Source organism: Oncorhynchus masou, chromosome 29 (assembly GCF_036934945.1).
Source record: "Oncorhynchus masou masou isolate Uvic2021 chromosome 29, UVic_Omas_1.1, whole genome shotgun sequence".
NCBI classification, from domain to species: Eukaryota; Metazoa; Chordata; class Actinopteri; order Salmoniformes; family Salmonidae; genus Oncorhynchus; species Oncorhynchus masou.
In genome coordinates, this window is record NC_088240.1 from 11,305,902 (window position 1) to 11,324,399 (window position 18,498).

Below are 18,498 nucleotides of genomic sequence, written 5' to 3' on the forward strand. Positions count from 1 at the left end.
AAGTCGATGTGCAGGGGAACGAGGTAATAACATGGTGATATATAGGGAGTACCGTTACCAAGTCGATGTGCAGGGGAACGAGGTAATAACATGGTGATATATAGGGAGTACCGTTACCAAGTCGATGTGCAGGGGAACCACATGGTGATATATAGGGAGTACCGTTACCAAGTCGATGTGCAGGGGAACGAGGTAATAACATGGTGATATATAGGGAGTACCGTTACCAAGTCGATGTGCAGGGGAACGAGGTAATAACATGGTGATATATAGGGAGTACCGTTACCAAGTCGATGTGCAGGGGAACGAGGTAATAACATGGTGATATATAGGGAGTACCGTTACCAAGTGGATGTGCAGGGGAACGAGGTAATAACATGGTGATATATAGGGAGTATCGTTACCAAGTCGATGTGCAGGGGAACGAGGTAATAACATGGTGATATATAGGAGTACCGTTACCAAGTGGATGTGCAGGGGAACGAGGTAATAACATGGTGATATATAGGGAGTACCGTTACCAAGTGGATGTGCAGGGGAACGAGGTAATAACATGGTGATATATAGGGAGTACCGTTACCAAGTGGATGTGCAGGGGAACGAGGTAATAACATGGTGATATATAGGGAGTACCGTTACCAAGTGGATGTGCAGGGGAACGAGGTAATAACATGGTGATATAAAGGGAGTACCGTTACCAAGTCAATGTGCAGGGGAACGAGGTAATAACATGGTGATATATAGGGAGTACCGTTACCAAGTCGATGTGCAGGGGAACGAGGTAATAACATGGTGATATATAGGGAGTACCGTTATCGATGTGCAGGGGAACGAGGTAATAACATGGTGATATATAGGGAGTACCGTTACCAAGTCGATGTGCAGGGGAACGAGGTAATAACATGGTGATATATAGGGAGTACCGTTACCAAGTGGATGTGCAGGGGAACGAGGTAATAACATGGTTTTATATAGGGAGTACCGTTACCAAGTCTATGTGCAGGGAACGAGGTAATAACATGGTTTTATATAGGGAGTACCGTTACCAAGTCTATGTGCAGGGGAAGAGGTAATAACATGGTTTTATATAGGGAGTACCGTTACCAAGTCGATGTGCAGGGGAACGAGGTAATAACATGGTGATATATAGGGAGTACCGTTACCAAGTCGATGTGCAGGGGAACGAGGTAATAACATGGTTTTATATAGGGAGTACAGTTACCAAGTCGATGTGCAGGGGAACGAGGTAATAACATGGTGATATATAGGAGTACCGTTACCAAGTCGATGTGCAGGGGAACGAGGTAATAACATGGTGATATATAGAGTACCGTTACCAAGTCGATGTGCAGGGGAGGTAATAACATGGTGATATATAGGGAGTACCGTTACCAAGTCAATGTGCAGGGGAACGAGGTAATAACATGGTTTTATATAGGGAGTACCGTTACCAAGTCGATGTGCAGGGGAACGAGGTAATAACATGGTGATATATAGGGAAAGTTACCAAGTCGATGTGCAGGGGAACGAGGTAATAACATGGTGATATATAGGGAGTACCGTTACCAAGTGGATGTGCAGGGGAACGAGGTAATGACATGGTTTTATATAGGGAGTACCGTTACCAAGTGGATGTGCAGGGGAACGAGGTAATAACATGGTGATATATAGGGAGTACCGTTACCAAGTCGATGTGCAGGGGAACGAGGTAATAACATGGTGATATATAGGGAGTACCGTTACCAAGTGGATGTTTAGGGGAACGAGGTAATAACATGGTTTTATATAGGGAGTACCGTTACCAAGTCGATGTGCAGGGGGGTAATAACATGGTGATATATAGGGAGTACCGTTACCAAGTCGATGTGCAGGGAACGAGGTAATAACATGGTGATATATAGGGAGTACCGTTACCAAGTCGATGTGCAGGGGAACGAGGTAATAACATGGTTTTATATAGGGAGTACCGTTAGAAGTCGATGTGCAGGGGAACGAGGTAATAACATGGTGATATATAAGGCTTTGTTACCAAGTCGATGTGCAGGGAACGAGGTAATAACATGGTGATATATAGGGAGTACCGTTACCAAGTGGATGTGCAGGGGAACGAGGTAATAACATGGTTTTATATAGGGAGTACCAGTACCAAGTGGATGTGCAAACGAGGTAATAACATGGTGATATATAGGGAGTACCATTACCAAGTCGATGTGCAGGGGAACAAGGTAATAACATGGTTTTATATAGGGAGTGAAAGTCGATGTGCAGGGGAGGGGTAATAACATGGTTTTATATAGGGAGTACCGTTACCAAGTCTATGTGCAGGGGAGGCGAGGAAATAACATGGTTTTATATAGGGAGTACCGTTACCAAGTCGATGTGCAGGGGAACAGGAAATAACATGGTTTTATATAGGGAGTTCCGTTACCAAGTCGATGTGCAGGGGAACGAGGTAATAACATGGTTTTATATAGGGGTACCGTTACCAAGTCTATGTGCAGGGGAACGAGGTAATTGAGGTAACAATGTACATTTAGGTAGGGCTAAAGTGACTAGGCAATAGATAGATGATAGAATGTAGTAGCAGCGTATGTAGTGTGTGTGTGTGGGGGGGGGCGTCAGTTTATGTTTGTGGATAGAGAACAGTGTGTGGGGGGGGGCGTCAGTTTATGTTTCTGGATAGAGAACAGTGTGTGTGTGGGGGGGGGCGTCAGTTTATGTTTGTGGATAGAGAACAGTGTGTGTGTGGGGGGGGCGTCAGTTTAAGTTTGTGGATAGAGAACAGTGTGTGTGAGGCGTCAGGTTTGTGGATAGAGAACAGTGTGTGTGCATTAAGTCAGTGCAAGAGAGTCAATGCAGGTAGTCTGGGTAGCCCTTTTCAAGTTTCAAGTTTGAATTTCACGTGCACAAGTACAGCAGACATGGATTCAACCACAAAGACCAGGGACGTTTTCCAGTGTCTCGCAAAGAAGACGGGTAAAACATTTTTAAAGTGGTCATTGAATATCCCTTGCAGAAAGTTATTAATTACAAGCAATTCACTTTTTGTCCTGACTGCAAAGTGTTGTGTTTTGTTTGGGGCAATCCAATACATTATTTAATATCGCAATCCATATTTTCAAGCATGGTGGTGGCTGCATCATGTTATGGGTATGTTTGTAATCGTTGAGGACTGGGAAGTTTTTCAGGATAAAAAAGAAACGGATCTAAGCACAGGCAAAATCCTAGAGGAAAACCTGGTTCAGTCTGCTTTCCACCAGACACTGGGAGATGAGTTCACCTTTCAGCAGGACAATAACCTAAAACACAAGGCCAAATCTACACTGGAGTTGCTTACCAAAATGACAGTGAATATTTTCTGAGTGGCCGAGTTCCCGTTTTGACCTAAATCTGCTTGAAAATCTATGGCAAGACATGAAAATGGTTGTGTGGCAATGATCAACAACCAATTTGACAGAGTTTTAAGAATTCTGTACAATCCAGCTATCCAAAGCTTTTAGCTTCTTACCCATAAAGACTCACAGCTTTAATCGCTGCCAAAGGGGTTTTCTACCATTTATTGACTCAGGAGTGTGAATACTTATGTAAATTAGATATTTCTGTAATTCATTTTTGAATAAATTTGCTACCATTTCTAAAACATGTTTTCACTTTGTCATTGTGTGGTATTATTGTGTGTAGATGGGTGAGAGAGAAAAATCTATTTAATCCATGTTTTATTCAGGCTGTAACACAATATGTGTAATAAGTTGAGTGGTAAGACTACTTTCTGAAGGCCCTGTATATACAGGGTAAGTTCCAATAACATATTTACAATGTACAGGGATACTGGAATGAGAAAGGTAGATATATATATATATATAGGGGAAAGGTGACTAGGCATAATGATATGTGATAAACAGAGTAGAAGCAGTGTAGATTTTGTGTCTCTGTGTGTGTGGTGAGCTGCGATTGCGTGCACGTTTGCATGTGTGTCTGTGTGTAGTAATCAGCTGAGTACAATTTTTCCACTGGGGAAGACAAACCTGTTCCATACCACGTGATTCTCTCTGTCACATACACTCTCTACACACACTTTCCCCATTCACAGCAGACAGTACTTCCTTCTAGAGTAGAGTTGACCTGAGAGTGAATGGAAAATTGTGATGAGCTGCTGTGTGTTGTATCATAGGGGACACAGTCAAAGACCCTGAGACTGACACACAGCACTGGGAGAAACATTCAGTCAGTAGGTGAAAGGTTGAGAGGGGTAAGATGGTGAAAGGCAGAGAGGGGTAAGATGGTGAAAGGCTGAGAGGGGTAAGATGGTGAAAGGCTGAGAGGGGTAAGATGGTGAAAGGCTGAGAGGGGTAAGATGGTGAAAGGCTGGGAGGGGTAAGATGGTGAAAGGGAGAGGGGTAAGACAATGCAGGAGTGGCTTGGGACAAGTCTCTGAATGTCCTTGAGTGGCCCAGCCAGAGCCTGGACTTGAACCCAATCGAACATTTCTGGAGAGACTGAAAAGAATGAGAGAATCTCCCAACATACAGGTGTGCCAAGCTTATAGGGTCATACCCAAAACAAACTTAAGGCTATAATCACTGCCAAAGGTGCTTCAACAAAGTACTGAGTAAAGAATCTGAATACTTATGTAAATGTAATATTTTGTGTTTTGTGTTTTTAATACATTTGCAAAAATGTCTAAAAACCTGTTTTGGGTTTCTCATTTTGGGGTATTGTGTGTACATTGAGGAGGGAAAAAAGCAATTTAATCAACTTTAGAATATATTTGAACCTTTATTTAACCAGTCAAGTCAGTTAATAACAAATTCTTATTTACAATGACAGTCTACTGGGGAACTGCCTTGTTCAGGGGCAGAGTGACAGATTTTTACCTTGTCAGCTTTGGGATTCGATCCAGCAACCTTTCGGTTACTGGCCCAATGCTCTAACCTCTAACCCCAAGGCACCTAGTGGTTGTAACGTAACAAAATGTGGAAAAGTCAAGGGGCCTGAATACTTTCCGAAGGCTCTGTATGCCCACCCAGCCCATCCAATGGCTGCGCCCCTGTCCAGTCTTGTGAAATCAATAGATTAGGGCCTAATGTGTCACACCTTGGTCTTAGTATTTTGTGTTTTCGTTAATTAGTTGGTCAGGCCAGGGTGTGACATGGGTTTATGTTGTTGTATTTCGTACTGGGGTTTTGTAGTATTTGGGATTGCGGCTGAGTAGGGGTGTTGCATAGGTTTGGCTGCCTGAGGCAGTTCTCAATCAGAGTAAGGTGATTCTCATTGTCTCTGATTGGGAGCCGTATTTAGGTAGCCTGGATTTCACTTTGTATTTCGTGGGTGATTGTTCCTGTCTCTGTGTTAGTGTTCACCAGACAGGCTGTATAGGTTTTTCACGTTCCGTTTGTTGTTTTTGTATTTATAAGTTATTTCATGTATCGTCATTTGTTTCATTAAAGACATGAGTAACCAACACGCTGCATTTCGGTCCGACTTTCTTGCAACAAACGAAGAACGTCGTTAAATAATTTTTTTTTTTTATTAACTGATTTCCTTATATGAACTGTAACTCAGCATCTTTGAAATTGTTGCATTCATATTTTTGTTCAGTATATTCAATTCAATTCGAGTCTTGATTGTCAGTTGTTGTAAAAGGAACCAAAACGGCTTACTCCTCTGTAAACTTAAGGGTTAACCTCACAAAGCAGAGACTGAAATCTGAGAACTGACAGAGGAAACAGAAAGACAGAGAGGAAATGGGGACTGGTGACTTCTGGGTATTGAAGAGAAGAGGAAGAATCCCTCCATCGCTTTGAGGGCTGTCCTTCTGTTATTCTGACTGACACAACCCACTCTCTCTCTCCCCCGCTCTCTCTCTCTTTCCATCCCTTCCTCCTCCGTTAGTGCCGTCTTTGATCTGACAAGGCAGGACTGGACAGGAAACCACAGAGGGGGATCACATTCAGTGTCGCGCACAGACGGTACTTGCTGAACTGTTAAATTGTTCCCTCACTTACTGCTCTGGGCTAATTCAGCCTCAAGGAATGTGCTAGAGCTGAGTCACACTTCCTCCTGGATATGACAGCACTTCCTCCTGAATATGACAGCACTTCCTGTCCTCCACGCTACTGATGTAACCCCACCCTCTCCCTGCTTCCCTCACTCCTCCCTCAATCCTCTCTTCCCCTCACCCCCGCCCAATCTGCTTCCTCTTAAAGTTAAAGGTTTTAAGGGGACATTAGCAACAGCCACAATCAATGGATCTCCGAGGCGCCTATACAGGACGCCTCTCTAGCTTAGCACAGGACTACAATGGATCTCTGGGGCGCCTGTACAGTACGCCTCTCTAGCTTAGCACAGGACTACAATGGATCTCTGGGGCGCCTGTACAGTACGCCTCTCTAGCTTAGCACAGGACTACAATGGATCTCTGAGGCGCCTGTACAGGACGCCTCTCTAGCTTAGCACAGGACTACAATGGATCTCTGGGGCGCCTGTAGAGTACGCCTCTCTAGCTTAGCACAGGACTACAATGGATCTCTGCCTGTACAGGACGCCTGTACAGGACAGGACTACAATGGATCTCTGAGGCGCCTATACAGGACGCCTCTCTAGCTTAGCACAGGACTACAATGGATCTCTGAGGCGCCTGTACAGTACGCCTCTCTAGCTTAGCACAGGACTACAAACATTCAGTCATTCGTTGACTTGACATTTTCTTTCTATCCTGTATGGGAAAGTTTCAATTCATCGATTGAGTGAGTTGAAATGGAATGAAGCGCAACCTTACTAAGTCATCCCTATCCTTCGTTTTTAAACTAAGCTCCCATTATGTTATCTATCTAGGGTTAAAGTTCAGGTTAGGTTTAAGGTTAGGGTCCCATTCTTAGCCTGGTCAGATATAGAAAAGACTGTGGGATACACTTTTATTATTAAACAATGGTTATTCGTGTGGTGTTTACACAATCTGATCCACTTTATCACTGTGATTATTACAATGAGAACTAAAGTGAGCACCAAAAGTATTGGGACAGTGACAATGTTGTTGTTGTTTTGGCTCTGTACTCTGTACTTTTGGATTTGAAATGATACAATGACTATGAGGTTAACGTGCAGACAGTCAGCTTAAATTTGAGGGCATTTTCATCCATATCGGATCAACCGAAATTACTGCACTTTTTGCACATAGTCCTCCCATTTTAGGCCCACAAAAGTATTGGGAAAAATTAACTTATATGTGTATTAAAGTAGTAAAAAGTTTAGCATTTTGTCCCATATTCCTAGAATGCAATGATTAAATCAGCATTGACAAAATTGTTGGATGCATTTGCTTTGATTGTACTTCAGATTATTTTGTGACCAATAGTAATGAACGATGAATAAAGTATTGTCGTTTTGGAGTCACTTTTACTATAAGTAAAAAAAAAATAGAATGTTTCTAAACACTTCTACATTCATGTGAATGATACCATGGTTACGGATAATCCTGAATTCATCGTCAATTATGATAAGTGAGAAAGTTTACAGACAAACAAATATCATACCTGCCACAAGAATAAAACATAATGGGGGTATGATATTTGTGCGTCTGCATCTTCCTCAGTCAGAATTATCCATAATTCACTCAGGACTGTAATTTCTTAACAGTTCAAAATAACCTCAAATGAAAGCTGACAGTCTGCACTTTAACCTCATGGTCATTGTATCATTTCAAATCCAAAAGTGATGGAGTACAGAGACAAAACAACAACTAAATGTATCACTGTCCCAATACTTTTGGACCTCACTGTAGTTAATGTGTTGAGGTTCCACTTCCGTAGGTGTTAAACCCAAAATACCTGTGATATTACTTATTGCACATAAATATGTATGTAATTAATCTTTAATTAATCACTGTCCCAATACTTTTAGATCTCATTGTATGATTCACTCACTGAAGTCCTGCTCCAAGACTCTTGGGTTGGAGCCAAGGGACTCACTCAGTCCAAAACCCCCTTACTTCCCTCTCCTTCACACACACAGACAAACACACATGCACACACACACGTGCACGTGAACACACACGCTGGCACGCGCACACTCACAGGGCTGTGCACAGACCTTTCAGGGGCAGGTGTTCAAATTTTTAAAAACAAACTCTCTTCTGCTTGTAACAATCAACCAGTCTGCACTACTATATCACCTGCTCAGAAGACCAATACTCGGGGAACTAAAACCCCTTTCTTATTAAAATGCTATAGAAATGTCCTAAATGCATTCATTCCATGGTAGAAAAATGGAATACTGTATGTAGGCAATACCGCTGGATCTGCCAAGAGGTCTGGACTATAATAGCACATGATAACCACAGAGTCACTGGTTCAAGCTTCCATCTAGCTGTTCCTTCTTAACTGCTACATTAGTAATGAAGTTATTAGAGATATTGAGGGAGCGTTGACCCTTCACCTAATTTACTCTGTATGATTGTAATGTGTCTGAATATGACTAAACCTATCCTTAGCCACAATGGATTAACATGTGCTACAGGCACGTTGCGGCAGGGTAGACTAGTGGTTTGAGCGTTGGACTAGTAACCGGAAGGTTGCAAGTTCATATCCCCGAGCTGACGAGGTACAAATCTGTCGTTCTGCCCCTGAACAGGCAGTTAACCCACTGTTCATAGGCCGTCATTGAAAATAAGAATTTGTTCTCAACTGACTTGCCTAGTTAAATAAAGGTAAAATAAAAAATAAATAAATACGGGAACATCCCTGTGTCTTATTTAAAAATATATATAATTCTTACAACATTCAACTGACAAAAATAAAGGCGGGTTTGTAAAAAAAAACTCACCTGTAGAGTAAAGATCTCCTCCAGTGATATCAATCTCTGACAACAACAAAAAGTCCCATCTCATGTGTTGCCCTTCCAGAAAAAGATTGCATTACAGCAGAATAACAGTTATACTGCAATCTAACCACAAAATTACTGCAATAAAAAATAAAATAAAAAATGTTGTTTTTGGACAGAGTATTGCAGTATACTGCACTTTTGACTGAAATATGTTTTCCAAAGACTGATGATGCAGATTTGTTGTGAACAGTGTCACCACATGGCTTTTTTTTGTTGTCAATATTGACCACATGCATCAAGTAGGAGAGACTACATTGATGAATGTCTTTTTCATGGAAAAACTATGGAAACCAAGATAAATGAAATCTTTACCCAATGCAATCCTTCTAACAATAAGATGTATCATGTTTGGTATAACTAAGGCAATGTCCTATCATATTCCTTTGGAGAGCACAAGTCTCTGACAAGAATGTCCTGTAACGCAAACTTAAAAGTACCCAATGTGTGTTACTCACAATGGAAAATAAATCCCCCATTAATAAAAAAAAGAATAATATTGAAACACGCTATATGACTAGACCTTTGTGCCCAAAACCAATTTAACATCAACGTCTCACTGCAGAGCGACCTGAAGGTCCTAATCCCCAGATCTGCTTTCACTCCTGATAGGTCATAGGTCATATAGGAATGCACAGGAGTGGTGTTTGTTGACAAATGAGTAGACAGAGCTTCCCATTGTCCTCCAGTCTGCAAAACACAGGTACGACTCAGTGGATGAAAGCAAAGTGAAGTCGTTTATTATTTTACACCTGACATATTATATAAATCCTGTGACTCGGCGCGTTACGATGCAAACCTCTAGAAACAACACTCTGCACATCCGATGAGTCATGGCAGAGAGCAGCCTGTAACCTGACAGGAATCTAGGGGAATTCTACCAGAATGTGGCTTTACATGCATTAGCGATGCGCTGGTTGACTCATAACCCGCAGTCCCGGTGGTTATATCTGTAGGAGGACAGGTTTAGGGGTTGGAGGCGCCGTATGGAGGGTGTGATGCAGTTGCGGAGCCTCTGGAGGGCACACAGAGGCCAAATTGAGCTCTGTACCGCGTCGCTGTGCTTCGTATAGCTCTGCATTAACATTAACATAAGATAACGTTTTGCTGCCGACGCGGAGCCCCACCGGGCCTTCACAACTGGACTGCCGACGTTATCTACCCGAAGGAGTTATCCGGCTGGCTCCTCCGTCGCGACGTTACCTGAACGCCCATCTGCAGCCCGCTAACCATTAGCTGTCTTATCGGCTGCTATCTGAATAGACAGTATTTATTTATTTTTATTATTATTTATTTTTCTTCTTGGGCCTCTAACTATATCTATTGTTTTTATTTTTGTTGTGTGATTTGGATTAATCCCCTCTACCACACGGAACCCCACTAATCTACTGACGGAACGCAAGAGGTGGCTAACAACAGACGTCCATCCTATGCTAGCTTGCTACCGATGGCCTGGCTAGCTGTCTAAATCGCCATGACCCCCAACCAACCTCTCCACTCACTGACCCTTTTGATCACTCGACTAAGCATGCCTCTCCTTATTGTCAATATGCCTTGTCCATTGCTGTTCTGGTTAGTGTTTATTGGCTTATTTCACTGTAGAGCCTCTAGTCCTGCTCACTATACCTTATCCAACCTATTAGTTCCACCACCCACACATGCAATGACATCTCCTGGTTTCAATGATGTTTCTAGAGACAATATCTCTCTCTTCATCACTCAATTCCTAGGTTTACCTCCACTGTATTCACATCCTACCATACCTTTGTCTGTACATTATACCTTGATGCTATTTTATCGCCCCCAGAAACGTCCTTTTACTCTCTGTTCCAGACGTTCTAGACGACCAATTCTTATTGCTTTTAGCCGCACCCTTATTCTACTCCTCCTCTGTTCCTCTGGCGATGTAGAGGTGAATCCAGGCCCTGCAGTGCCTAGCTCCACTCCTATTCCCCAGGCGCTCTCTTTTGATGACTTCTGTAACCGTAATAGCCTTGGTTTCATGCATGTTAACATTAGAAGCCTCCTCCCTAAGTTTGTTCTATTCACTGCTTTAGCACACTCTGCCAACCCGGATGTTCTAGCTGTGTCTGAATCCTGGCTTAGGAAGACTACCAAAAATTCTGAAATTTTAATTCCAAACTACTCCAAATTCCAAACATTTTCAGACAAGATAGAACTGCCAAAGGGGGCGGTGTTGCAATCTACTGCAAAGATAGCCTGCAGAGTTCTATCCTACTATCCAGGTCTGTACCCAAACAATTTGAACTTCTACTTTTAAAAATCCACCTCTCTAAAAACAAGTCTCTCACCGTTGCCGCCTGCTATAGACCACCCTCTGCCCCCAGCTGTGCTCTGGACACCATATGTGAATTGATTGCCCCCCATCTATCTTCAGAGCTCGTGCTGCTAGGCGACCTAAACTGGAACATGCTTAACACCCCAGCCATCCTACAATCTAAACTTGATGCCCTCAATCTCACATAAATTATCAATGAACCTACCAGGTACCTCCCCAAAGCCTTAGACACGGTCACCCTCATAGATATCATCCTAACCAACTTGCCCTCTAAATACACCTCTGCTGTCTTCAACCAAGATCTCAGCGATCACTGCCTCATTGCCTGCATCCGTAATGGGTCAGCGGTCAAACGACCTCCACTCATCACTGTAAAACGCTCCCTGAAACACTTCAGCGAGCAGGCCTTTCTAATCGACCTGGCCGGGGTATCCTGGAAGGATATTGATCTCATCCCGTCAGTAGAGGATGCCTGGATATTTAAAAAAAAAAGCCTTCCTAACCATCTTAAATAAACATGCCCCATTCAAGAAATTTAGAACCAGGAACAGATATAGCCCTTAGTTCTCCCCAGACCTGACTGCCCTTAACCAACACAAAAACATCCTATGGCGTTCTGCATTAGCATCGAACAGCCCCCGTGATATGCAGCTGTTCAGGGAAGCTAGAAACCATTATACACAGGCAGTTAGAAAAGCCAAGGCTAGCTTTTTCAAGTAGAAATTTGCTTCCTGCAAATCTAACTCAAAAAAGTTCTGGGACACTGTAAAGTCCATGGAGAATAAGAACACCTCCTCCCAGCTGCCCACTACACTGAAGATAGGAAACACTGTCACCACTGATAAATCCACCATAATTGAGAATTTCAAAAAGCATTTTTCTACGGCTGGCCATGCTTTCCACCTGGCTACTCCTACCCCGGTCAACAGCACTGCACCCACCCACAGCAACTCGCCCAAGCCTTCCCCATTTCTCCTTCTCCCAAATCCGTTCAGCTGATGTTCTGAAAGAGCTGCAAAATCTGGACCCCTACAAATCAGCCAGGCTAGACAATCTGGACCCTTTCTTTCTAAAATTATCTGCCGAAATTGTTGCCACCCCTATTACTAGCCTGTTCAACCTCTCTTTTGTGTCGTGTGAGATTCCCAAAGATTGGAAAGCAGCTGCGGTCATCCCCCTCTTCAAAGAGGGGACACTCTTGACCCAAACTGCTACAGACCTATATCTATCCTACCATGCCTTTCTAAGGTCTTCGAAAGCCAAGTCAACAAAAAGATTACCAACGATTTCGAATCTCACCATACCTTCTCTGCTATGCAATCTGGTTTCAGAGCTGGTCATGGGTGCACCTCAGCCACGCTCAAGGTCCAAAACGATATCTTAACCGCCATCAATAAGAAACATTACTGTGCAGCCGTGTTCATTGATCTGGCCAATGCTTTCGACTCTGTCAATCACCACATCCTCATCGGCAGACTCGACAGCCTTGGTTTCTCAAATGATTGCCTCGCCTGGTTCACCAACTACTTCTCCGATAGAGTTCAGTGTGTCAAATCGGAGGGTCTGCTGTCCAGACCTCTGGCAGTCTCTATGGGGGTGCCACAGGGTTCAATTCTTGGACCGACTCTCTTCTCTGTATACATCAATGAGGTTGCTCTTGCTGCTGGTGAGTCTCTGATCCACCTCTACGCAGACGACACCATTCTGTATACTTCTGGCCCTTCTTTGGACACTGTGTTAACAACCCTCCAGGCAAGCTTCAATGCCATACAACTCTCCTTCCGTGGCCTCCAATTGCTCTTAAATACAAGTAAAACTAAATGCATGCTCTTCAACCGATCGCTACCCGCACCTGCCCGCCTGTCCAACATCACTACTCTGGACGGCTCTGACTTAGAATACGTGGACAACTACAATTACTTAGGTGTCTGGTTAGACTGTAAACTCTCCTTCCAGACCCATATCAAACATCTCAAATCCAAAGTTAAATCTAGAATTGGCTTCCTAAACAAAGCATCCTTCACTCATGCTGCCAAACATACCCTTGTAAAACTGACCATCCTACCAATCCTCGACTTTGGCGATGTCATTTACAAAATAGTCTCCAATACCCTACTCAACAAATTGGATGCAGTCTATCACAGTGCGAACTGTTTTGTCACCAAAGCCCCATATACTACCCACCATTGCGACCAGGCTGGCCCTCGCTTCATACTCGTCGCCAAACCCACTGGCTCCATGTCATCTACAAGACCCTGCTAGGTAAAGTCCCCCCTTATCTCAGCTCGCTGGTCACCATAGCATCTCCCACCTGTAGCACATGCTCCAGCAGGTATATCTCTCTAGTCACCGCCAAAACCAATTCTTTCTTTGGCCGCCTCTCCTTCCAGTTCTCTGCTGCCAATGACTGGAACGAACTACAAAAATCTCTGAAACTGGAAACACTTATCTCCCTCACAAGCTTTAAGCACCAACTGTCAGAGCAGCTCACAGATTACTGCACCTGTACATAGCCCACCTATATTTTAGCCCAAACAACTACCTCTTTCCCTACTGTATTTAATTTATTTATTTATTTTGCTCCTTTGCACCCCATTATTTTTAATTCTACTTTGCACATTCTTCCATTGCAAATCTACCATTCCAGTGTTTTACTTGCTATATTGTATTTACTTTGCCACCATGGCCTTTTTTTGCCTTTACCTCCCTTAACTCACCTCATTTGCTCATTTTGTATATAGACTTGTTTATATTGTATTATTGACTGTATGCTTGTTTTACTCCATGTGTAACTCTGTGTCGTTGTATGTGTCGAACTGCTTTGCTTTATCTTGGCCAGGTCGCAATTGTAAATGAGAACTTGTTCTCAACTTGCCTACCTGGTTAAATAAAGGTGAAATAAAAAAAAATAAAAAAAAACATGATTGGTTGAGGGTAGGTTAGGGCAAGAGGTACTGTATAAACACAAACTCACTTCCTTGACAACTTCCTTCACAACAGCTCTACCATTGCTCTGGAAGTGCAAGAAGTATGAATGCCCTGAATTCTGCAGAGGCCATTTCACTGTAAATGATGCACGACCTATGCAGAAGTCAGCATCAACATACAGCGCCTTTAAGGTAGTTCAATGTACCATAGCTATGTGGTAAAACACAAAGACAAAATTGTGTGTTAACCTCTCAATCAAAACAGAGTGCTTTAGACACACCCACTCCTGTCCACATGCCTACTACTTTCCTTTGGACATACCCACTCCTGTCCACACGCCTACTATTTTCATTTGGACACACCCACTCCTGTCCACACGCCTACTACTTTCCTTTGGACACACCCACTCCTGTCCACACGCCTACTACTTTCCTTTGGACACACCCACTCCTGTCCACATGCCTACTACTTTCCTTTGGACACACCCACTCCTGTCCACACGCCTACTACTTTCCTTTGGACACACCCACTCCTGTCCACACGCCTACTACTTTCATTTGGACACACCCACTCCTGTCCACACGCCTACTACTTTCATTTGGACCATATTGGGCTGCAGCTACCCAGTTCTCTTCACATCCGGAGGGACACAGGACCGCAACCGCAAAAGGCATGTGCACTCGGTGACTCACAGGGCGCGCGAGGACCCTATTTCTGGGACGCATTTATAGAGCCATGCGCACATGTGGAGACAAAGTTCTACTACAGTAGTTGACAGACAGGAGACAAGAGACTGAATCTGAAGGACAGACAAGAGACAAGAGACTGAATCTGAAGGACAGACAGAGCAGTGTGGTCAGATTCTGGAACACAGGGTTTTTTTCATGTGCGTGTTCTTCATTGCACTGTCCTTGTTTATTCCTGTTGAAAGTTGAACAACTGAATGGTGATATTAGATCGTGTCATTGTAATACTTTTACTATGGGACTAAGATACAATATGCTTGCCCTATAGTCCTAGTGAAAGTTGGATAACGCAATTAAGAAAGCTGCCAGGAATTCAAATGGGGAAAAAAGCATAGCTAAATATTTCATTAAACTAATAGGGAGTCCTTCAAATGTGGGAAACATGAATAAACAAGTTATAGACATGTTTTCTAAGCAGGACCAGAAAGGGAATAAACTACATCATGATCAGATTGCACTGATGGTCCTGATGTTTCAGAAGTGATAAAGACTGTCCATCTTCAACCAAAGATACAGCCTCTGCATTGGCTGAAGCATCATAAAAGGCACCTTCAAATGTAACTGCATAAACTGTATTTAAAATCATAAAATATAAATTCCATATATTAGCATATTCTGGTTGAGAAACATAATCTTTTCAATCCTTTATCTCTCTCTCCCTCTCCCATGAACATGCTTCTAACCCAGTGAACCTTGTCCATCACATTTTTGAACAGCACACTTCCACAACTGACTATGCTCCCCTCTGGGCTGGTGAAATATTATTCTACCCTACTGTACAGTTTCCTCTCCCAAAACATTGACATGTGTGTTATGTGCTGAAGTGTGTGTGACTCACGGGATACAAGAGTAAAAACAAACTGGAATGCAACGCACTCCAGCTGAGTCACTCTGTGAGTCACACACTTAAAATACACCTTCATCGTTTAACAACTGCTTTGAACTAAGAATCTGTTCTTTCTTGTATGGGTGGGTGTCAGAGGAGGCTGGTGGGAGGCACTATAGGAGGACATGCTCATTGTATTGGCTGGAATGGAATTAATGGAATGGTATCAAACACATGTAACAAATGAAACATGTTTGACTCCGTTCCATTTGAATATGTCTGATGTGTGGAGTAATTACAATGTTGTTGATCCGTCCTCAGTTGTCTCCTATCACAGCCATTAAACTCTGTAACTGTTTAAAAGTGACCATTGGCCTCATGGTGAAATCCCTGAGCGGTTTCCTTCTTCTCCGGCAACTGAGTTAGGAAGGACGCCTTTATCTTTGTAGTGACTGGGTGTATTGATACACCATCCAAAGTGTAATTAATAAATAATTAATAACCATGATCAAATGGATATTCAATGTCTGTTTGTGTTTTAAATCTGCCAATAGGTGCCCTTCTTTGCAAGGCATTTGAAAACCTCCCTGGTCTTTATGGTAAAATCAGTGTTTGAAATTCACTGCCTGACTGAGGGACCTTACAGATAATTGCATGTGTGGGGTACAGAGATGAAGTAGTCATTAAAAAATCATGTTAAACACATGCAAAGTATTATATGATTTGTGAAGCACAATTGTATGCACACTTGTGTGACGGGTCTATGGGTACAGGTGTCTATGGGTACAGGTGTCTATGGGCACATTTTTATCCCTGAATGTATTTAGGCTTGCCACAGCAAAAGTGGTTGAATACTTATTGACTTAAGACACTTCAGCTTGTCAATTGTAATTAATTTGCAAACATTTCTAAAAACATAATTCCACTTTGAATATTATGGGATATTGTGTGTAAGCCAGTCACATTAGATCTCTATGTAATGAATGTTCTGGCTGGAACACAACAACATGTGGACAAGGTTGAGGGGTTGTGAGTCCTTTCTGAAGGTACTGTATTATTACTGGTGTCACTACGTCAGACTTGCCACTGGACGACGTCTCTCAAGTTTAGCTAGAGGGACACCTACTGGTTATGCATTAGTTCTGCACACTACAATTATAAGACCAGAATGTTCATACATAAAAGGCCCAACGCAGCCATTTTTATCTCAATATCAAATCATGAAGTACCTGACTGTGACTGTTTTCAATTAAAATTTTAAAAAATACATTTAAAAAAAGACACATTTCTCAAACAAGAATTTATCTAGGACTGGCTGGGAGTGGTCTGAGTGGGGAGGGAAAACTGAAAACTAGCTGTTATTGGCAGAGAGGTTTGGAACTCTTTCTTTTTGGTCTATTAACTAATTAAACCCCGGACAAATCTCCATCCAACCAAAACAGGCTGAAATTTTCTGCGGTCATTTCAAACAGTTTTTACACTAAAAGGGCATTATTATAATTTTCACAATTTCACATTATTATTCCAACCTCCTAGTGTGGAAATATATATAAAACACAGAGAAATCACATTTTTGACTGCACTGGGCCTTTAGCTAAGTAAGGCAAAACAAGATTGTTTATTCACTTAGTTCAATTAATCAATCAAATGTATTTATAAAACACTTTTTACATCAGCAGACGTCACAAAGTGCTGTACAGAAACCCAGTCTAAAACCCCAAACAGCAAGCAATGCAGGTGTAGAAGCACGGTGGGTTGGAAAAACTCCCTAGAAAGGCCAAAACCTAGGAAGAAACCTAGAGAGGTACCAGGCTATGAGGGGTGGCCAGTCCTCTTCTGGCTGTGCCGGGTGGAGATTATAACAGAACATGGCCAAGATGTTCAAATGTTCATAAATAACCAGCATGGTCAAATAATAATAATCACAGTAGTTGTCGAGGGTGCAACAAGTCAGCACCTCAGGAGTAAATATCAGCTGGCTTTTCATAGCTGATCATTAAAAGTATCTCTACCACTCCTGCTGTCTCTAGAGAGTTGAAAACAGCAGGTCTGGGACAGGTAGCATGTCCGGTGAACAGGTCAGGGTTCCATAGCCGCAGGCAGAACAGTTGAAACTGGCGCAGCAGCACGGCCAGGTGGACTGGGGACAGCAAGGAGTCATCATGCCAGGTAGTCCCAAGGCATGGTCTTAGGGCTCAAGTCCTCCGAAAGAAAGAAAAAAAGAGTTAATTAGAGAAAGCACACTTAAATTCACACAGGACACCGGATAAGACAGGAGAAATACTCCAGATATAACAGACCCCCGACACAAACTACTGCAGCATAAATACTGGAGGCTGAGACAGGAGGGGTCAGGAGACATTGTGGCCCCATCCAATGATACCCCTGGACAGGGCCAAACAGGCAGGATATAATCCCACCCACTTTGCCAAAGCACAGCCCCCACACCACTAGAGGGATATCTTCAACCACCAACTTACCATCCTGAGACTTGGCCGAGTACAGCCCACAAGATCTCAGCCACGGCACAAACCCAAGGGGGGCGCCAACCCAGACAGGAAGGTCACGTCCCCCTCCTAGGGATGGCAAGGAAGAGCACCAGTAAGCCATTGACTCAGCCCCTATAATAGGGTCAGAGTCAGAGAATCCCAGTGGAGAGAGGGGAACCGGCCAGGCAGAGACAGCAAGGGAGGTTAGTTGCTCCAGAGCCTTTCCGTTCACCTTCACACTCCTGGGCCAGACTACACTCAATCGTATGACGTACTGAAGAGATGAGTCTTCAGTAAAGACTTAAAGGTTGAGACCGAGTCTGCATCTCTCAC